The sequence below is a fragment of the Trachemys scripta genome, chromosome 11 (genome assembly GCF_013100865.1).
Source record: "Trachemys scripta elegans isolate TJP31775 chromosome 11, CAS_Tse_1.0, whole genome shotgun sequence".
NCBI classification, from domain to species: Eukaryota; Metazoa; Chordata; order Testudines; family Emydidae; genus Trachemys; species Trachemys scripta.
The window spans coordinates 50,232,562-50,255,337 of record NC_048308.1 but is presented as its reverse complement, the minus strand read 5'-3'; the positions used below and the strand labels follow the sequence as shown (position 1 = coordinate 50,255,337).

Here is a 22,776-nt window from a genome sequence, read left to right as displayed (position 1 = left end):
GGGGGGGCAGTCAGGGGACAAGGCACAGGGAGGCTTAGGTAGGAGGTGGGGTTCTGGAGGGCAGTTAGGAGCAGGGGTCCCAGGAGGGGGCAGTCAGGGGACAAGGAGCGAGGGGGTGTTTGGGAGTTCTGGGGGGAGGGGGCTGTCAGGGGGCAGGAGTGGGGAGAGGGATCGGAGCAGACAGGGGACAGGGAGCAGAGGGGTTTAGATGGGTCGGGAGTTCGGGGTGGGGGCTGTCAGGGGGTGGAGAATGGTTGGATGGGGCGTGGGAGTCCCAGGGGTCTGTGTGGGGGTGGGGGTGTGGATAAGGGTTGGGGCAGTCAGGGTACAGGTAGGGGGTAGGATCCTAGGGGGCCAGTTAGGATGGAGGGAGGGTCTCAGGAGGGGGCAGTCAGGGGACAAGAGGCAGGGAGGCTTAGGGAGGGGGTGGAGTCCTGGGGGGCAGTTAGGGGACAAGGCGTGGGGGGGAGGGTTGGGGGTTCTGAGGGGGCAGGAAGTGGGAGGGAGTGGAAGGGGCAGGGGTAGGGCTAGGGCAGGATAGGGGCGGGGCTCCTCCCATCCTCTTTTTTGATTGTTGAAATATGGTAACCCTAATCTAGCCCAGTATTTGGTCTTCCGACAGTGGCCAATGCCAGGTGCCACAGAGGGAATGAACAGAACAGGTAATCATCAAGTGATCCATTCCCTATTGCCCATTCCCAACTTTTGGCAAACAGAAGCTAGGACTCCATCCCCGCCCATCCTGGCTAATAGCCATTGACGGGTCTATCCTCCATGAACTTATCTAGTTATTTTTTTAATCTTGACCTTCACAACATCCTCTGGTAAAGAGTTCCACAGACTGACTGTGCATTGTGTGAAGAAATATTTTGTTTTGTATGTTTTAAACCTTCTGCCTATTAATTTCATTTGGTGACCCCTAGTTCTTGGGTTATGAGGAGTAAATAACAAGTCCCTATTTACTTTCGCCACACCAGTTATGCTTTTATAGATCTCTATCATATCCCCCCTTAGTCATCTCTTTTCCAAGCTGAAAAGTCCCATTCTTACTAATCTCTCCTCATATGGAAGCTGTTCCATACCCCTAATCATTTTTGTTGCCCTTTTCTGTACCTTTTCCAATTCCATTATATCTTTTTTGAGATGGGGTGACCAGATCCGCACGCAGTATTCAAGATGTGGGTGTACCACTTCAGAATAGGAATCTTGTCAAACCTTAACTTCCAACCAGCTCACAGTAACAGAACTGGATTCTAGATCTTGTGTTACTGTGCTGCTCCGCCAGGAAACGGAACTGAAAGAGTTTTGTTTTGCGTTCTGAAGCTTAACTTATATTTTTAATATTGAAGAAGGGGGTATTTTAAAACCCAAAAAAATATTTTTCCTATTTTTTGAAGTAAAATGGGTGAGGCCCAAAGTCATCCACCCATAAGTGTGTCAGTTCATAAAAACTGTGACTGACAGATTTCCAAAATGTTGCATATTTAGACAACCACCAATAATCAATTAATACAAATTCCTTATAAAAAATAAAGACTATTTTATAATCTAGACAACATTGTGCATTAAGACTTCGAGTGCAAAATTTAAGATCGGACACACTTCACGAGACTTACAGTAAGTTTACACATAGGTGAACGGTCTTAAAATACTTAAAATAATAAATGACAGACCATTTCACAAGCATTTTTAGGAATCAACTAAAGGAACTGCAGCAGATCTCAATGCTTTAATGAGCACCAAATAGTACTGTAAAAAGAAGCCCAACACAGCAAAAGAGGCAAAAGCCAAGCAAAATGTGTATAGTTAGAGTCAAAAACCCCTCTTCAAAGGGGGAAGCATCATACTATTTGTATTAAGGACTCCCATACATAATGGCACTGCCAGAGCTTTCCCAGGCCATCCACACCCCCCAAAATATGATGTAATAATCAAATATTGCACATCTACAGGAAGCTGGTGACAATCATTTAAAGAACCTCTTCACTTAGGCTTGGTCCACACTGGGGCGGGGGATCGATCTAGGAAACGCAACTTCAGCTACGAGAATAGCGTAGCTGAAGTCGACGTTTCCTAGATCGAACTAAGTTTACTTACTGCGGGTCCACGCAGCGCAGGCAAGCTCCTCCGTCGACAGCGCTTCCTCCTCTCGGTGAGCAGGAGTTCTGTAGTCGATGGGTGAGCGCATCTGGGATCGATTTATCACGTCCAGATGAGACGCGATAAATCGATCCCAGAAGATCGATTTCTACCCACCAAATCAGGTGGGTAGTGTGGACCTAGCCTTATTGCTAGGGCCCTACCAAATTCAGGGTCCATTTTGGTCAATTTCACGGGCGGGGGAGGGAGGAAGAGTTAAAATTAGTCAATTTCATGTGTTCAAAGAAGTTTACATTGGAAATTTCACAGTTGTTACCCTGTGGGTCCCAACCAAAAGCGGTCAGGGTCGCAAGGCTGTTGCAGGGGAGTCATGGGACTGCCACTCTCATTTCTGCCCTGCTGCTGGCACGGACATAGCCTTCAGGGCTGGGCAGCCCGAGAGGAAGATTGCTGGCTGAGCGCCCAGCTCTAAAGTTTCTAAACCTCAGCAGCAGCAGCACAGAAGGGAGGGCCGCAGGGTATGTGGAGGCAGGTTACCATATGTCTGGTTTACCCAGCAGTCTCCCTCTAACAGCTGGAGCCGCAGCCACCTCATGAGGGGGGTGGCGATAGCTGGAGCCAGAGCTGCCCCTGCAGGGGACGGGGGAGAAGAGCGCACATGACAGCTGAAGCCGCAGAGCTTCCTGCAGCTGGGAGATATTCCAGAGGTGTGTCTGACCTGCTGCAGCGGCCCCGCAGGGGAAGAGAAAGCCTTGCTCCTCCTCATCCTTGTGGACTAGCAGCAGGAGCCCTGTGCAGGGTAGGAGCCCCTGGCTGGGTGCCAGATTTCATCAGGGAGAATAGATTTCACGGTCCGAGACACATTTTTCACAGCCATGAATTTGGTAGGGCCTTACCTATTGCACAGCAGCTACTATTGGTAGCGTATGTCAGTTAATTTTTTTCCTCCTTCACTGCTGCTGCAGTGGAAGAGGACATTTTAGTGTCCCAGTACCCAAAGCTCTCCTGACAGTGTATGTAGTGCTGGACTCATGCAAAGCTCCAATTTCAGGATGGTTAAAAAAAAGTAGTCCTTGCCATCAATACAGTCTACTCTCTATAGAAAACATTTGTGAAATTAAAAGGCAAAAGTTATCAGCAACACCAACAACTTGAAATCTAGGAGGAGTTAGAAGTAGCTTTAGGTACCATACCTGGCCCTTAGCCTCCCTGTCAGCTTTTGTGATTTTTGCAATCCCACTTACACAGGGCCAGTGCTACCATTAAGGCAAACTAGGCAGTTGCTTAGGGCGCCAAGATTTGGGGGCACCAAAAAGTGGTGCCATTTTTTTTTTTTTTTTAACAGCGTTCCTGGGCTGGGCTGCCGGTGGCGCACTGACACGTGCAGCTTAGACTCTCTCTCCCAGCGCAGCGGCTGCTCTACTTCTCCCGCCTCCCAGGCTTGCGGCGCCAATCAGCTGTTTGGCCCTGCAAGCCTGGGAGGGGAGGAGAATTAGAATGGGGGCGGCGTGCTCAGGGAGGAGGCGGAGCAGAGGTAAGGTGGGGTGGGGAGCTGTCGCACAGCTCCCTGGGGGGGGGAGCGCCTCAGGGTGGGGGGGAGCTGCCGTGGGGGGTGCGCCTCAGACCAGAGGGGGGGGCGGGGAGCTGCCGCAGGGCTGGGGATGGGAGGAGTGTGCAAGGTGGAAGTTTCACCTAGGGCGCGAAACTTCCTTGCACCGGCCCTGCACGTACATATGTTTCATTTCCCTGTCACTGCAGAATAGACCCACACAAAAAGTAAACTTTCTGACCACATACAGGAAACAGTGAAAATGACTAGAAACATAGTGCTGCCAAATGGACAAAAGTGAAACTAAGAAATGGGGAAAATGCTAATCTTTTTTTGTCAGAGTAATTTTGTGCCACATCTGACAAAAGCGTGCAAAAAAAATTCAGAAAGAAAAAGGATTTGGAAGTTGTTGATGTTCCTTTACACAAAAAAAACCCATGCCACTGCCCTCAAACTGATGCACAGAGTACATATATACAGGAAATAGAGTATGCTGATAAGGAAACAGCCCTGTTGGACAAAGTGACATCAACCTAGATTCTTGCCAAGGGCATACACACTGAGAAAACTATGGTGCTCTGTTCACCCAACACCAGAGCACTCCGCATCCAGCATGTAACAAACTGCTGATTCTGACCCAAGAGCTGCTGACTCCCCAACTCTTCAGTCTTTGGGACAGAGCAGAGCACAGTGGAGCAGCAGCATTGTGGATGTAACCTTTCTGTTGCCTGGAACTCTTCTTCAGGGAGACAGCCTATAACCTCCTGCTTCTCCCAAGATTGTTCAAAGATGCTGAGATTGGCAATGAAAGGACTGAGGAAAAGAGTGGGGGAAAACAACTGCCAAGCAGCCAGAGGGCTTTGGGGCCCAATGACTTCCTAGGAGGAGAGTAGGTTCAAAACCCTCTGACAGGTATGTTGTAGATCAAGGATATCATACAAGTTAAAACACTTCCTTTGATTCTGTACACTGCCTTAAGCTTTGGCCAACAGATGACCATTTTATGAACACCTTTCCCCCCCCCCACCAGGCAATGCTTTACTGCAGTTACACTCTGAACCAATCAATATTTGCCATTTTAAAGTAGTTTGTAATTTTGGCTTTGTTTTAAAATTAAACAATGCTTGTTATGTCTTATCTAGAATTGAAAAGACACTTCTAAAACTTTGCTCAATGTTTTGTTAGTTTTCAGTAAGCGTTAAACACTAAGAGGACTTTACAGATTCCTCAACTAATTAATCACAAATGGGTTCAGTAAATTATGAAAGCTAACCAAGAGATAGTGAGGTATATTTATTTATATTAAGAGTGAGGGAATGTTTTTATTAAGAGCAATTAAACAGCAACAATATCTACTCCTTAGCAATGTTTCTGTCAGCATAAAGACAAAACACTCACCCCACTCATCCAAAAATACTGCCACAACAGAAATGGCAATACCAGCTGTTGGCTGGTACTATGAGATTCTCCACATGTATCTCCAGTGGTAGAAAAGTTGTGCAATGTTATATTGACTTCATTTTAATGCATACACAAAAGGGGACAGAGAACAACTGCACAGGGAAACAATCTCAATTCCCAGCTACTGAGAGTCCAATGTCACAACATTAGTGTTCAGTTGCCATAAGAATTCCATAGCAAAAGAGACACTAAATTGGGTTAACTTTTAAACAAACAAAGACATAAGAAGCTATATTTTTCAAGATATTTAAGACCTATTCACTTGCCAAACAATTGATAGTAGCTCAGGTAAATTCCATAACTAGAAGTATTTAACTAAACTCCCTTAAAATCCACTATCCTATGTGCCTGAAGTAGCCTGCAATCTCTCTTCTGTCCACCTTTGGGGCTTCAAAGCTCTCAAGGTGCACCAGAAATGGGCTGCCTCCTGCATATCTTACAAAAACACAGAAACCCAATTCGAAGTAGTCCCCTACACATTTTGGAATGTAAATGGAAGATGAGTAACAGCTGTACTATGTAAGTTATGGACTCACTATGTGCAAAAAAACAATTTACCATTTGAAGAACCCTTTACAAGAATAATGACAGAACAATGCAAAATGTATGGACAGTATGCATTTTTCAGAGGCTCGTAACTTGCTCTAATCAAAACTAGTTTTCTTCTCAGTGCAAGTAATTTCCATGTCAAACATCAACTTTTAACCCATTTTAACCACAGAGCTGTTCAGAATTGCAAATGTTTTTCTGATTGAAAAATATACTTTCTATTAATAACAGAAGTGTTGTATTCCAAGTTTCAGAAAGTTCTAAGCAAATGAAAACAGGGGATTAGAATGAAAACTGCTATGCAACCTTTACTATAATCAGTGGTGGCTACTTACACTACGATTCCTTGAGAGTCACAGAGAAAATTACTCTGCAGACCATTAAAGATTCACAGCAGCCCTTTAACTAAAAAACAAATCTCTATAGCCCGAAAAAAATTATATGGCACTGATTAAGTAATTTGCAGGCTTACATGTGCTTGTAGTTTGTCATATACATGAGAGGCCAATTAAAATATGTATTACTGACCACAGGTCTGCAATTATGAGGAGTAATATTACCTTTCCAGTTGCTAAGGAACTGAATCATCTCTTTAAGTAGTTTAAATTTTATAGGGACTGAACATATATGGGAGTTTAGAAAAACTAGACTTCAGGGAGGTGTATTAGTTATTTTATTGAAAATGTATGTCACTCATTGACATTAATGAGGATTAAAACTTAACATCTTTGAGGTGAATAAATTCAGGTTATTGTAATTTTTTATTTAGAATTTTAAACTACATTGGATAGATTACTCCTACTCCATTTAACTTGTGATGGCAGATTCCCCAAGAGATTTGTATGTTCTCAGGGATTGCCCATGGGTGCTTTATTGATATCTTTTTGTGATATAAACATGTTGAGAAAAATCACAAGATATTCTGTTTTTAACCACAAAAGGCAAAGGCCATGAGAGTTATATGTACTAAACAAAGGTTTTTTTCCCTCCTGCTCTTAACTGACTGAAGATTAATTGAGTGCTGAAGGGTAAACAATGTTATTTACATTTGTCCTATGCTTCTCTCTGATATCCGTGTGTGTATGTGTGTGTGTGTGTGTGTGTGTATGTATATATATTCCTTATTATAAGATTACTTTTTTGGTCTAGATAAAGCACTTCCATTTTATTCTCCTGTATGTGTAATTTTTCAAAGTACTTGCAATATTTATATGTATACAATATCTAGTTGTTACCAGTTATCGTATTAGGTTGTTGGTCCATTTCCTAATTCTTTACTTTAAAAGAGATCTCTGCTAGTTACTCTGGCTTGGTAGGCTTTGAGGAGGATGCTTGCTACTGAAATATCAGCCTGACAGACCTTTTTTAGCACCTATTAAAAGGTAGTCTTAAAATATCAAAGATGTTTTAGGCTCCGCTTACACTCTGAGTAAGTTCCATTTAAGTTTTTAAATTATACCAATAGGTTTAAAAGATTATAGGTGTGGTATAACCTTTTTTTTTTGCAACAGCTTATTCTGTACCTTGACTATAGTTTTTCTATTTTAAGTTACTTTCGCTTTTTTGGGGTGAGTGCATTGGTTACTCTCCCACTTCCCATTTTCTGTATGGCTGGGAACAGCTCCCTAGTAATGGGCTCAGTCCTGCTCCATGGCAAAATTCCCACTGATTTCATTAGGAGCAGAAGCTATCCCATGGAGAATATTTACTTTTAAACTTTCTTTAGCCACATTTTAACTGTAGAATTTTGTAAACATTCTCATCTCCAGTAAATAAACTTGACATCAATTTTAAAAAGTGTGTCCATTTATAATCCTACATTATTAGAAGCAACACCTCAGATTGCTAACATTAAAAATAGAGAAATATTCTTTTAATGTTTTTCCAGTTTGTTTTCTTTGTGCACTTAACTGCATTTTCACAAAAATAGAACCACTTCACTGTAATCTCAGTCAATTTGTTTATGTGGGTCTCTCCACTTAGAAAGATAAATCCTTTTTAAAGAATAGCGAAATGAGATTGTAAAACCACATCAGGGACAGACGTTGAACCTGAAACTAACTTAAAAATACTTGTTTTTTTAAATCACAGTCTAGATATTTGGTTGACAGTGCTGTTTGAACTACACAAATTTTTAGGCCAAACGGGTATTTAGTACAGAACATTAAACACCTGGGAGACAGTCAGTTAAGAAAATAGAAATACTAGTTTTTACTACTATTGGTTGTATAGCTGAATTTCAGTACAGAGGGGATGCCCTTTTAACTAGTTACCTTAATCTTTCAAACTGCTCTTAAATTTAGTGCTAATTTTTTTATTTCATGCCTGATTCAAAGGTTATGTTTGCATAACTGTTGAAGAACAGAGCCACATACACCAAGCTAGGAAATTTTTGTTTATTTTAAGTGTCATAACTTTGGCCTGCTAGCAGGCCAGAGTTCATGTTCAAAGACCCACCAACAGCAGATCCCTGCACATTATTATATATAAATGGCCAGTCTTCACCACACACAGTCAACACATTTTTTCCAAGTGAGGCCTCCCTCCTTTGGGAGAGATATTACATTCAACATGAAGCTATATGCCTCACTTACACTCCTACAATAATAAAAATTAATATTTTTACTTCCTTTTACACACAGAGAGAGCAAATCATTCCTTTATCCATTCAGCGCTAACCACACACCTCTGTGCAACATGGGACAGCGGGAATTATAAGTTTCTATTTGCCATAGAACAACAGCGACATGTCACTCAAGGTATGTCCTTATATGATAAGGTGTATTACAGTCAGTGGCAATCTTGCTGTCAAATCCATGCATGCTGTTTTGAAATATTTATTCTTCTGTCAAGTGCTAAGTGGACAACAGTCAAAGACGTCTGAAGAATGTGAATGAAGATGACTAAAAAAAGACAGACCACAGCGGTAATAAACTTCCAAACACTGGATCCATCTGGGGGGGAAGGGGGAGGGAAGGGAAGGATGCCACAAGCATAAAACCTCACGCTGATTAATAACTTCAGTGTACGAATGTATCAAGCTTTTCTCCCCATTGGACACCAAGCTAATCAAATTACTGATACTTCAGAAAATCCAAGTCCCATGGGAAATATTGGTCCCTTTCTGAGTATGATCCACTTCCCTCTCACCACCAATCCTTGAATGGTGAGCTCTGATCTCAATCAGTCCCAGCTATACGAGGGATTGGACACCACATGTCCCTCACCTCCATTTAACCATACACTTTCGCAAGAACTAATTGTCCGAAGTAAAGCCAGGAACTTACACAGACAAAAGTACCTTCTGACAGTAGCTTTTCAATTGTTCATTTCCATGTTTGGTATGTATAACATAAGAGGACAGACAAGTCACCAGAAAACCATCAATATCCTGACACAGCCCCCACCAAAAATAATTAACAGACCTCATATTCATGCAATCCAATCTGCCAATCCCAAAACACACCCACTCCCTGGCAACCCAGCCCATCAGCTCCAGTGGGTACCTGCAGTTCCATCCATCTTCAAGAGGGCAGGTGTGACAGATGAACTGTGGAGTAGAATGCAAGAGGCTAATCCACTGCTTCACAAGAGAGTTCAAATGGCTTCACTAGCTGCAAGCAGAGCCAAATGGGGAATCTGCCACTAAAAGAAGCACACTGATTGGCCCTTTCCTCCCTCTTCCCAACCCTCAAGAACCCAGAACTCTTTTCAGCTCGTTCCCATGGGCAACATCTGCTATAAGAGACAAAAAGGGTCACAGGGGTGGGGAAGGAAGTGGTTCCTTCTACATAGCCAGAGCAAGTCAGGTGCTGTGCATAAAACCAGGATATTACTGTCAAAGGAAGACCTCAAATGTCTATGACAAAAAAATTCTATTAATCTATTAATATATTTTGACACCTGGACAAAATTGTTCCCTTAATGAAAAAGCCAATGGTTGAACAGGCATTGGTTATGAGCACATCACTCTAGTAGATAAGTGACTTCAGAAACATTGCAGTTCAGACATTACCTTTAAGAGCTATAATAGATCTGTTACCCTGCCATAGTTTTCCATGTCTGTTTGTGCTGCACACTGATCTTCCAGGGAGGTTGGCAGTCTTGTGACTACACTACCACTTATGTCATGCAGGAGTCTGAATAAGCCACCCCCTGAGCAATAGAAGTTACACCAACCTAAGCAGTGGTGTGAACAGTGCTGTTGGCGGGAGAGCTGCCCCACTGTAAGCTCTCTAGTGTAGCCATAGCCTTGGTAACAGAAAAGCAGAGCGGGAAGAAGGTTTTATTTTTGTTTGTTTTTTTAAGGGTGCTGTGAGATGGGGAAGAGATTTTGCAAACAGAATAACTCTGAATTTTGAATAAAGTGAAGTGTCCCTTTAAGAAAAAGAGAAAGATTAAGTAAATTGTATTTTTGTTTGTTTTTAACACAATACAGAAAATTGTGTTTCAATAATATTTACAAATTTAGACTTTGGGTTTTCCTTCTCAATTGTCCATTTTCACCAGTACATCAGAAATCATTATACGATAAATCAAGTTTTCCCATCAACCTAACTGCTTTATCAACAGATGGCCCCACACAATGGAGAGAGCTCTAAAACTGGCAATTCAAACCCACAAAGATCACCGGAGTCAAAAGGCACATGTGGCTAAGTGTGACATTACTATTAAAGCCCAGGAAGATAAAGGATTTTAAATTTAGTTTTAAAATGTACATTTCACAATTTTAGTTTAGGAAATACCTTCCTAAAATAGCCCCAGAAGACACTGCCCTCTGGAAGGGGGGGGAGCAGAGAGAGTCAATCTCACAGCACGAAAACTCACAACTATACAGAGACATTGAGCTTTTCCAAATTTTGTTTCAGCAGAAACAAAAGTCAGTTGATGGTTTTCATAATGAATATATCTGCAGGCATCCCCTTATCTTAGAATTGTGTTACAAGTTACCAGGAACTCTAGAAATCCATGTGCACTAAATTCTTGTCTCTCAGAGATCTCATATTCTAGATTTTAACAAAAAACAAAATAAAGGTGTTTTGCACCTTTTTGGTTGCCAAGTTAACCTTCAGAGTCCTTGTCATCACTACATGTAACAGTTTGTAACCAGACAGAGACAAGGGTAGCTCTCAATCTGTTCTGTGTCCACAGACCACGGGGTCAATGCCACAGCAGCTAGTCACATTTTGACCCTACTAGATAGAGGGCTTCCCAGTGAGGAAACACCTCTGATTGTCTGCCTTTCCACTCCACTGCCTCTTGTGGCAAGGTAGGAAATCAGACATGTTTCATATGCTGAGGGGGCTTCTTCCTCACTCAGCACAGGCAGAGCTCTCTCTCCCCCACCCCCACCCCACCCTTGAAGAGCTGGGAGTATTCCTGAAATGCTCTGTCTTAGCTGGCTCTGGCTCCCATCACCACCATGCCAGGCTGCCATTCTCCCACACTGAGCACTGGGACTGGAAAATAAAGACATTCCTCCAACTCCCCCACAACACAGCACAGCACACACACCACACAGGAGTGACAGACTCCTAGCTGTCCCCTCCAGCCTCACCCAGCACCCAGAAAGAAGCAGAACTCAAAGTAAGACAGAGCAATAGGGTAGGGAGCACCAGCAGTATCTGAAGACAGTTAAACATAGTATGGATAGTAATGCTAACAAAGAACTTTCTATTCAACTGGTCTTTTTCAAAACATCAGTTACCTTTTGTAACTTCTTTCCTTCCCTGCCTTTGATCTACTTTTCTCTTTCTAGATCATGATCTATTCTTTCTTGCATTGTTTACCATGTCTATTTCCTCTTTTTATTCTCTCTCCCTCCATCCTCTTACCCTTTGTTGAGCTAATTCTCCTCCAAAAAAATCTCACCTCCAAATACCATGCTTCTCTGTTATAACTTTTCAATCACCCCTGTCCACCCACATGTATCCACTCATCCCCTCACACATCAGTTGCTGAGTGTCTGGTAAAATTTTGTGGACTATCTGGCTAAACCTATTTGCCAGGCCACAATCTAAAGGGACCCCTCTCTCTATCCCTACCCCCTTCTTCCCTTCCTCCATTGTCTAGAAGCAACCTCACCTGCTGGAAAAGAGAGTTGCTGGGATTCCTAGCAGGATGCTGGGCTCAGGTGCATCAGTTGGCATCTGGTAAACATGAATCCATGGCCCAACCTCTCAAGCAGCTAGAAGGAGGATTACTCTCCTCTTTTTGCCCCCCACCCTAAACCAAGAGACTTCTGGCAGCTTCCTTGGTGATTGGGAGATCTTCACTACATTCCTGAGCCTCCTAGCTGTGGTAATGGGAGAAGAGGGTGCCTCAAGCAGCCTCTTCATCCCCTAGCCTCAGTGTTTATTGCTTTGCAAAACTACAGAAGAGGGAAATTGACCAGATTATTGTCAATTTCACAGCAGGACAAGATTTACCTAACAGCAGCAGAACTAACTTTCTCTACTTGTGGCATCCAGCAAACCCTTATTCAGTGATCTACTAGAGGCCATATTAGGCTCTAACTCTAGGAAGTGGTTTCAACACAGGTGAATTAAAGTACTGAATCAATTCCTTCTACTTTGCTCATAAGTTTTTCAGAAACCTTTTGTGCAGAAAGTATCACACATAGGTGTCCACATTTGGTTTTTAAGTTTCAGATTAATAATTTGCAGGATCATCTAAATAAACAGCGTAATATACGCTCTCCATTTCCTGCATTCACTGGTTACCTTAGGGCTGCTGCTTTTTAAAAATATAAACAATAGTAACCTGTACTTACGTTCACATGCTGGGGGAGAGGAAAACATTATAAAGATTCCAAACAAGAAAGAAAAAATTGGCCAAGTTTTGGGTCTATGAACCTTAATCTCTTACTATTTATTTGATACAAGTTTTTCTTCTTATAGCCATTACTTCAGCTTAATCTTTCCTATTAATAATTCTCAGTGCCACTGTAGAAGAATAAAGGGGTAGAAATAAGGAGAGGGAAAGGACGACAGAGTTTCCAAAGCATATCTGTGGGCTGGGGTAGGGAAGCTTGCACTGTTCCAGACCATGCTGTAGATGGATTAATGCACTCTAGCGCTGTTAATCTGGCACCGTTCACAAGCAATTAGAAATAACAGCTTTCTGCTGATGGTACTGAAAAATAAGCACCTCTTTGTTACCCATTGTCTGAATACTGAGAAATATGTATTGAATTGTTTCAATAATATTGTACCCACTACCTCACCTTTCTGCTGAGCTTCTCTAATTGTCACCTTCCCCTTCTCCCGCCCACCACACCCACTCTTTCCCTACATCTGGTCCTCTTGCCCAATGGCATAGGAATGCTGCTTATGTCCACTCCAGCAGGGTTCCCTCTTCCAGGGAGAGGGAAAGGCAGAGATTATGAAGATGTTTAGGACTGAAATGAGCAGCACGCCTACACCAAAGCAGTTAGAGGCAGCGTAGTATAAATGTGGGTTAGGAAAATAGTGTAAAGGACCACTCTGCCCCCACCCCAAATCCCAAAAAGCCTTTGACATTCTAAACATTTCTTGCCTTCACTGTTGGCAAATTCTGGATATTTGGGCTCTGTCTCAGCCTTCAGTTTGTTTACTGAATTTTCTGTCTGCTTGCCTACCTTTAAACCCCATATGTTGATTGCTTTCATTCCAAACTGTGGAATTGTTAATTTCCTTGCAAGTTTTTCCATTAGGACAGAGAGGATCCCATCCTTTCCTCTTGTCCACACTATTCCCAAGTCAATCTTTCCTGCTATTCTGTCTAGACCAGGCTTGTATTTTAGTTTTTTTGCTTTAGAAGTATCCTCTGTCAGAAGTTGCCAAGTGCATCCATCCTTTGACAGACTGTTAGAATGAAACAATGCTTTTCATCACCACTACAAGGTTACTAGCATGATCAGAACATACCATGAAATAACCACAAGTTTAGTCACCAACACAGATCGTAAACTTTCCCTGGTGAGAAGAGGAGACACAGGTTACCAGTTTCTACAGGATTTATGCCTTCATCAAAAAGAAAATTATGTTTCTTGTCCTTGTGGCAGTAAAGATTAGATCTGAGGCACATCTGGATGGTTAACTGGTATAATATTGTCTTCTTGAGGCTGCAGACAATTCCAAGCAATAACTGAGCTGAACTAGTCAGCTTTACAGCTGCTCTTCAAAGCTTGGGGACAACCGTGAAAGTGGCAAGAATCACGTAAATTTTACTCCGCTTCTTAGGAAACTAAGTAGAAGCATCAGAGGGGTAGCTGACGAAGTGGGCAGTCATCCACGGAAGCTCATGCGCCAATACATCTGTTAGTCTATAAGGTGCCACAGGACTCTTTGCTGCTTTTCCTAGGTCCAGATTTTGCTTCTGCTTATCCAAGGAAGAGCTCTGCTGTCAAAGGCTCAGGAGAACAAGCATGATGTGCTAATAACCTGCATATGGTGTTTCCTCTAAGGCAGTGGTTCCCAAACTGGGGTTCGTGAACCACTGCGGGTTTATGAAATGTTACAGGGGGTTCTCGGAAAAAAATTCCCTAATGGCAGACAGAACTGTCCATAGGGCCCCCGGGCAGCACAGGGCCTTGGGGACTTCCAAGAGCTAAGCAGATCAAAGCAAGCATCTCTATCACACTGAAGAGATTTAAACTTCAAGACTCCTTATAAGAAATAGAAAGGGAGGTGGATATTTTTTGCTGTTATTAAAATTAAATAGGCTGCTAGTGTTGTTTTTAAATTACTATGAAGAACAAATTTAAGCTTTGTTGTAATGTGCGTTGTTTGCCTGGACTGCTCAAGACCTGAATGCTTGTGTAGGAGGAACTCTTTGAGCTAACTTCTTAAATACCTTCATGCTGTTTCACATCTGATACTCCTTGATGAAACATAAGAGCCAGAGGCACCCTTTTTTTCTGGCAGCCCCCTCCCCCCCACACACACACACACTGACATGCCCCTTTTTTCTACTGGTGCCTCTGAGAGGAGCCTTGTCTTATAACAGGCTTCATCAAAAGTGAGACAAACTACAAAAGTGAGATCTTGGAAGTGTGTTGCTGTTTTCATAATGTAATAAAAATACTGTAATGATAAATAATCATTCATAAATAGTGTGCAATAAGCATGTCAAAAACAAATTTTATATTTTCAAGATCACTGCTTTTATAATTTATGCTGAGGTAAGGGAGAAAATCCCTGGAAATATTCATTTTTAGGAGGGGGTTCACGAGACTTGACATTTTGGTGAAGGGGGTTCGCTGGCTGTTAAAGTTTGGGAACCACTGCTCTAAGGGTATGTCTACACTGCAATTAGACACCTGCAGCTGGCCCATGCCAGCTGACTCCAGCTCAGGAGCTCCAGCTAAGAGAGAGTTTAATTGCAGTGTAGAATTCCAGGCTCTGTCCCCAGCCTAAGCTCTGGGACTCTCCCACCTCATAGGGTCCTAGAGCCCAGAAGTCTACACTGCAATTAAACAGCCCCTTAGCCTGAGGCCAAGTTAGCAGACATGGGCCAGCCACTGGTTTTTAAATCACAATGAAGGCATACATACCTTAAGAGGGAGCCTGTTCAGTTTGTTAGAGGACAGGCAGACCTACAGGGGATCCAAAGTCAGAGAGGACTGGAAAAGGGGCTCCACACTAGCCAAAGCTCCCTGCAGCGAGGGCAGGAGCAAAAGCCTTTGGAGACCGGGGAGGTGGGAAGACTCTTAAATGGGAATTAGGAGGCCTATAGTAGTAGCCCGGATCAAGCAGCGCAGACAGGTACTGATGGGAGTTGACACACTTGTTTAAGGTTCAAGCTGGGAATTCCAGGGGAAGGGGGATGTTAAGTTCCCCTTCTATTGTCCTGCAGACACAGGGCACAATGGTGAGCCCAGGACAGGTGTCCCTAATCAAAAAGGGAAGGATTACTAGACTGCTGTTTAGATGAACTGCATTCTTTTAATAAATAAGATTGTAGAAATGGTGTTGACTTACACAAGTATCTCACACAATTGTGAGAATCCTAAGAATGGGGGAATGGAGGCAGGGGCAGGAGCCTATGGCAGCTGAGAGAAGACCCAGTTACACCCACCTCAAGTAAACCTGGAAGATCCACAGGAATAAAAGAGCAGAGCTTCCCCACGCCGCCCCCCCCAAAAAAACAAAACACACATCTGCCTACAAACAATAAGGTGGTTGGGAGATGGGTTTAATATGGAACCTACATACACCCTGTGATGGGGAAAGAAAACAGAAGTTCCAATCCAGCATCCAGAAGCGGATCAAGGGTGCTTCACGTTTATCGAATACCAAAACCTGAAGCAGAAGATGGGAGCTCCAAGCAGAATTCAGAGACAGCCCCCTGGCAGGAATCCCAATGCTCTCCATAACACCTGTGGATTTGGATTGTGGCGAGGACCTATATAGCTTGTTCCCATTAGCATCAGTACAAAAGAAAAATCTGCACTTCTGATCATCTGATTCTAGGAACAGTGAAGCACAAATTAATAGGGCTGTTAATTAATCGCAGTGAACTCACGCAATTAACTCTAAAAAATTAAATCGCAATTAATCACAGTTTTAATCACACTGTTAAACAATAGAATACCAATTGAAATGTATTAAACATTTTTGGATGTTTTTCTACATTTTCCAATGCACTGATTTAAATAACAAAACTGAATACAAAGTGAGCACTGTGTACAGTGATCACTTTATATTATTTTATTACAAATATTTGCACTGTAAAAATGATAAAAGAAATAGTATTTTTCAATTCACCTCATACAAGTACTGTAATGCAATCTCTTTATCATGAAAGTGCAACTTACAAATGTAGAAATTTTTATTACATAACTGCACTCAAAAACAAAACAATGCAAAACTTTAGAGTCTACAAGTCCACTCAGTCCTACTTCTTGTTCAGCCAATCGCTAAGACAAACAAGTTTGTTTACATTTATGGGAAATAATGCAGCCACCTTCTTATTTACAATGTCACCTGAAAGTGAGAACAGATATTTGCATGGGACTTTTGTAGCCAGCATTGCAAGATATTTACATGCCAGATATGCTAAACATTTGTATGCCCCTTCATGCTTCAGCCATCATTCCAGAGGGCATGCTTCCATGCTGATGACACTCGTTATAAAAATTATGCATTAATTATTTACTGAACTCCCTGGGGGAGAATAGTAGGTCTTCTACTCTGTTTTACTCGCATTCTGCCATATATTTCATGTTATAGCAGTCTCGGATGATGATCCAGCACATGTTCGTTTTAAGAACAGCTTCGCAGCAGATTTGACAAAACACAAAAAAGGTACCAATGTGAGATTTCTAATTAAAGCTATAGCACTCAGGTTTAAAAATCTGAAGTGCTGTCCAAAATCTGAGAGGGACAAGGTGTGGAGCATGCTTTAGGCAGTCGTAAAAGATCAACAGTCTGATGCAGAAACTACAGAACCCAAACCACCAAGAAAGAAAATCAACCGTTTGCTGGTGGCATCTGACTCAGATGATGAAAGTGAAATAGCGTCTGCCTGCACTGCTTTGGATCGTTATCGAGCAGAACCCCTCAGCAGCATGGATGCATGTCCTCTGGAATGGTGGTTGAAGTATGAAGGGACATATGAATCTTTAGCACATCTCGTAGATAAATAACTTGCGACACCAGCTACAACAGTGCCATGTGAAAGCCTGTTCTCACTTTCAGGTGACATTGCAAACAAGAAGCAGGCAGCATTATCTCCTGCAAAAAAGTAGGACTGAGTGGACTTGTAGGCGCTAAAGTTTTACATTGTTTTATTTTTGAATGCAGTTATTTTTTGTACATAATTCTACATCTGTAAGTTTCAACTTTCATGATAAAGAGATTGTATTACAGTCCTTGTATGAGGTGAATTGAAAAATACTATTTCTTTTATTTTTTACATCATAAATATTTGTAATCAAAAATAAATATAAAGTGAGGACTGTACTCTGTGTTGTAATTGAAATCAATATATTTGAAAATGTAGAACACATCCAAATATATTTAAATAAATGGTATTCTATTTTTTTAATAGACAGCCCTACAAATTAACCATCGTTGCCCTTTACTGCTGCTTTATGATAAAGTGTCTTGAAGTTTTTAAGAAAATGTTTTCTGTCTGAGCTTTACATTAAAAATATCAGGTCTTCATGTCTAAGGATGTAAGCAGACCTGTTACTCCCTTTCTCTCCCCCGCCCCCAGTTTCAGGATGGGGAGCCGCAGATCTGGGCTGGGACATCACTACTGTGGTCCTCCTAAGATAGTGCCGTCGTCCCCCAGCAAAGAGGGGAGAAGACATGTAGCTGATATTTTAAAAGGTAAAAAGGTGGAGGGAATGAAATACTGTGTCTCCATATTCATAAAGAAGCAGCAACGCTTTTGCTTGTCCTGTCATCTTTTAGAAGTCAGAAAATTCTCCAACTCTTGAAACATAATTCACTAAAATGTTGTTTTTCATTTCAATTTGTTCTTTGTTAACTTAGAAAAAAAAGGATGAATGAAATACAAGGTAAGATTTATAGGATAATTTGGCATATGAGCTGCCATAAATAAGATTAGTGCTCTACTGCCAGACTGTTTAACATTCCCCAGTGTGTAAGCATTTGTCCCGTTTCTGACCACATGTAGTGTGAAATCAAGAGGTAGATGTGCTATACCAACCAGATTGTTCTACAGTTACACAAAGCTGTCCTGCAGACTATGTTCCACTTTACCTTTCTTTCACTTTCCTCGCTGATTCCCAAGCTACTCCACTTGTGATATTAATGCTGTTGGGGAAAGATGAGATCAGAAACCAGCATGGAGAACTTCTGTTCCCACAGAGCTCAGAAATTTGATGATCTCAGAGGATTGTGTGAAAGAAGATCCCTGACATCTTCTGTACTTTGCCAGCAGCCCTTTATGAGTATGCAGTGGGAAAAGTTAATGGCTCTGCTGAGGTTTCCAGTGTCTCTCCCCACTTCCTCTTCTCATTTGCCTGCCTCTCTTCTCCCATCCTCCTACAGAAGCACATGGCCCAGAGATGTACACTTGCTCTCCTAAAATGATTTTGCTTTACATTAAATTTAACAGAGCTAATGTAATTCTCTAGCTAAACTCAACCACCTTAAATCCATGTTCTGTCCTCTCTTCTCTGGTCCCTATTTCCTCCTCATAGATGTGATTTGAAGTGGGGCTCTTACTTCAAAAAAGTTAAAAGGCTTTAAACCAGTGAGTCCCTATGCTTCCTCTTGAAGATATTTTAACAAGAGTTCCTTCATCTTCTGCTTAATCCTGTGAAAAAATCATAATCCTGTTCATAGTATCCATATAGAGAAGAAGCCATTAAAATATCCAATACATGCCAACAATTAACATGTAGTTTCCAGAAACATCTTCTATTCTAAGTATGGGGGGAAAGTGTGGTTCTCTAAGATACCATGGTGCGGTAACTGTTGGAAAATTCTGACTTGAATTTTGACCACTGTATATTGCTATGGGAATAACTGTGATGGTACAAAACAGTACGTTTTACTACAGAATCAAGCCAAAAACACTATGCTTCATAGAAGGACACAATTATAAAGTCATTTTTATAATCAGAAGGAAGACTGGAGATGGGGGAGGATAGCTCAGTGGTTTGCGCATTGGCCTGCTAAACCCAGGGTTGTGAGTTCAATCCTTGAGGGGCCATTTAGGGATCTGGGGCAAAAATCTGCCTGGGGATTGGTCCTGCTTTGAGCAGGAGGTTGGACTAGATGACCTCCTGAGGTCCCTTCCAATCCTGATATTCATTGAAAATAAACAGAGGAATATTATGTATTAATACACTTAAAATTGGCCCACTTTTGAAGTCCAATTTAACAAATGTGTCAGATTATGTTTACATCCTAGCAAAACTGGGAGAAAGCCTTGCCTTTGATACAGGACTTGACAAAGTGATGATTCACCCAAGGAAGGATGGGCAGCCTGTTGCCACCCTTAATTCACAATTAACAATAGGATAGCAGGATATGGTAAAATCATGACTCAACACTAAAACTGAAAAGTCGGCCACTTTATTGGACCTATGATGTTTGCCAGTGGTAATTTCTAACCTGCTTTATTTCAAACAATCATTTCTTTCCAATACACAGGCTAACAGCTCTTGAAGTATATTTTATTTAATATTCCATAAGCTCTTGGGGACAATGACCATGCCTTATCAACGTAGTGGTGTACCAAGCATGCTGTCAGACAAAGAGTAAGTGCATATATGTACACAACTAAAATACCAATGATTATTTTAAGTGTAAGGCAAGGAACCCCTAAATGCTGTATCTGTGCCTTTACAGCAGTGTTTGCCCGATCATAAGAAGGCCCCGCTAATGGTAGCCATTGTTTCTCAGGGGAAGTCCTAGTCACTTAGGAAGGAGCATTATGCCCTCCTTAAAAGCCACAAGCATAACAGATGTACAACAGTGCATCCTGATATATCACAACTTAATATGCACAGGCTGTCATACCTAAATTACAGTCTATACATTTGGGACATTTCCACAACTGTCCAGGTCTGGAAAGCCCTTCCCAAATAATAGTGACCTCTCCTAAAGCTTATTTGTTCTTGGAATTTAAAATTCCATTCTAAGATAATGACAATCTCCTCCCACAATCGTCCCTCATACATGTATCTGTATAAAAATTAGTCTAAGCCATCCATTTGAATTAAATGAAGCTTTCCACATGAGTTAGCTGCTTTAAAAAACAAAAAGCACATGTAATGATCTCTCCAGAAAAGCGCACACACACTGATTTTAGATTTTTTAAAATCTGGAACATCTTTATATTTATGGACACCAAAGCTCCTGGTTAAATTAGGCTTCCTAGAGGTCTAGAACCATCCACTATTTGCTAATGAAAGCCATAACAAATCTATATCATTTCAAACTAAATACTTGTATTTGAAGGCGTCATCTCTGGAAGGGATTTCCAATGCAATGTTACATATTGTGATTCATGCATTTAGCAATCTAGGGTTCTTTTAGTGGTTTTTCCCAGACATTCCTTAGAGTGGGTTTTTCGCTCTAGTGTCACGGTTGAAGTTAACCCTATGGATACAGTTCTGTAACAGCTGCCTCTATCCATCCAGCCTAAGTCGCCACAAATATATTTGCCTCATCCCCTCCTTTTAAGAATACAGAGCCTGCAAAGCAATCTGCTATTTGAGTACCAGGTGGGGTTTGATCTCAGAAGCCACAGCCGGACTGTGTGGCATAGTAACAACATGGCAACGATTAGGTAACTTGTTGCAACAGTAAATATTCAGCCACATTCTTCACAAAGGAGCAAACACCCATGGGCGCTGAAAACGCACAGCCCTTTGAACAGACGACTCATTACAACTCACAACCCCACCTCCCCCGCGCACACATACACATCATGCACCCCAGGGTCTGGAGAACTCTGATGCAAGTCTCCTCTGGTTCTCAATCTGGTTTCAATCCCAGCTGAATGAATCCCATCTCCGCGGGGAAACAAGAGCCGGGACACACACAATCCCTTTCACCAAGACTAAACAAAGAGGGCAGGCGGAAAGGGGGGTGAGGGGCAGCTCCACGCAGAGGGAGCCTCCAGCTCCCACACAAACACCGCTTCACCTGGAAGAGTCCCGCCTGCCCAGCGCCTCTCCGGGAGCTTTGTCCTCCCAAGCTCCGCAGAAGTGGCTGTGCAGGGGCGGGCCCCCACCCGCATGTGCATGGAAAGCCAGGTCGGGGTAGCAGGCAACAGCGCGCCGCCCCCAACCAATGCCGCTCCGTAACCTCTGACCCCGTTGCCTAAACCCTAAAACCATCGTTCCCCCTTGTTCCCCTCTGGGCCCCCGGCCCCAGTTCTCCCCTGCCCCGGCACCGGCCGCGTTCTCCCCCGCAGCAGCCCCTCAAAGCAGCGCTGCCCGCCCCGGGACGCACCGTACCTCTCCCCTCAGCGAGCGGGTCCCTCCCGCAGCCCGGCAGCCGCTCTCCGGCTCTGCCCGACCCGTGCAACTGAACTGGGCGCCGGCCACGCCCCGCCCCCTCTCCCCCCGGCACAGGGCGGAGGCAGCGGGCGGCTGCGGTTGGGAAGGGGCTGGGACGCTCCCAGCCCCTCCAGCCGCCGCCCGGCCCGGGCCGCCCGCGGCTCGCAGCGCCCCCAGGCGGCCTGACTCCGACGCTGTCCTGGCCGCCCGCGGGGGAGCTGTGTCCCGCTGTAAGGCGGGATGAGGGACGTAGCTGCCGCGGAAAACCACCCTCAGTCCCAGGGCCAAGGTTTAAACTGGGGCGCCTCCAGTTCGGCACCTGCCGTCCAGCCCGGGGGATGCTCAGTAGCTGGGAACTAAGTTATCCTTGGGAATCCCCCCTCCCCCCCATACACACACCCTCTGCCAGTCCCGGCCCCACTGCAGGAGCCGAGGGACACTTGTCAAATGTCAACAATAGACAAGGAAAAGTTGCGATGAGATTTGCCCCCGTGCCCCCTCATCGGGACTAACTTTATAAAGGAGCAAACATTGGAAAATTTAAAAAAAAGGGGGGGGGGGAGTTCCCTCTTGCATTCCCCCGTTCCAAAGACTACTTTAGAGATAAGACCTGCTCTAGACAAGGGCTGCCTGCCAGCCTGTGGCCGAGATTCAGGGCCCTGGGGTCTCTCACTGCTGCTAGGTGCCATACAGCAAGCAGTGCCGGGGCAGGGCATCACAGCAAGCTTAGGTTTACCTCCAGTGACCATTTGTCGTACAAACAATGAAATACCAGATTGTACCTGTTCCTTGAGGTGGAAGTCTCAGGCACAGCATCAGATTCTTTTATACCAGCGGTTCTCAAACTGTGGGTCAGGACCCCAAAGTGCAGGGCCGGCTCTAGGATTTTTGCCACCCAAAGCAAAAACAATTTTGGCCGCCCCCCATTCTTTAACTACCCCACCCCCAGCCCCGCCTCAACTCTGCCCCTTACCCAAATCCCCAGCCCTGCCTCCTCCCCCCCAGGCTCGCAAGCCTAGGAGGGAGGGAGGGGGAGAAGCGGCACCGCGGCCACTCGGAGTCTCCCCCTCCCTCCCAGGTTTGAGAGCCTGGGAGGGAGGGCGAGTAGCGGCGCGCAAATCAGCTGTTTCGCGCGCCGTGGCAGCAG

At 43.5% G+C, this 22,776-nt stretch overlaps 1 protein-coding gene across 4 annotated transcripts in view; it reads right to left on the bottom strand.

The window, feature by feature from the left end:
- Window positions 1–21,699, bottom strand: part of MYO1B (myosin IB) — a 199,827-nt gene extending 178,128 nt beyond the window's left edge. For all 4 annotated transcript variants that reach the window (XM_034785198.1, XM_034785200.1, XM_034785199.1 and 1 more), the window contains exon 1: window positions 21,588–21,699. The gene's annotated coding sequence lies outside the window, so the exon portion shown is untranslated. The remainder of the gene's footprint in view (window positions 1–21,587) is intronic.
- Between the last annotated feature and the right edge of the window lie 1,077 nt (window positions 21,700–22,776).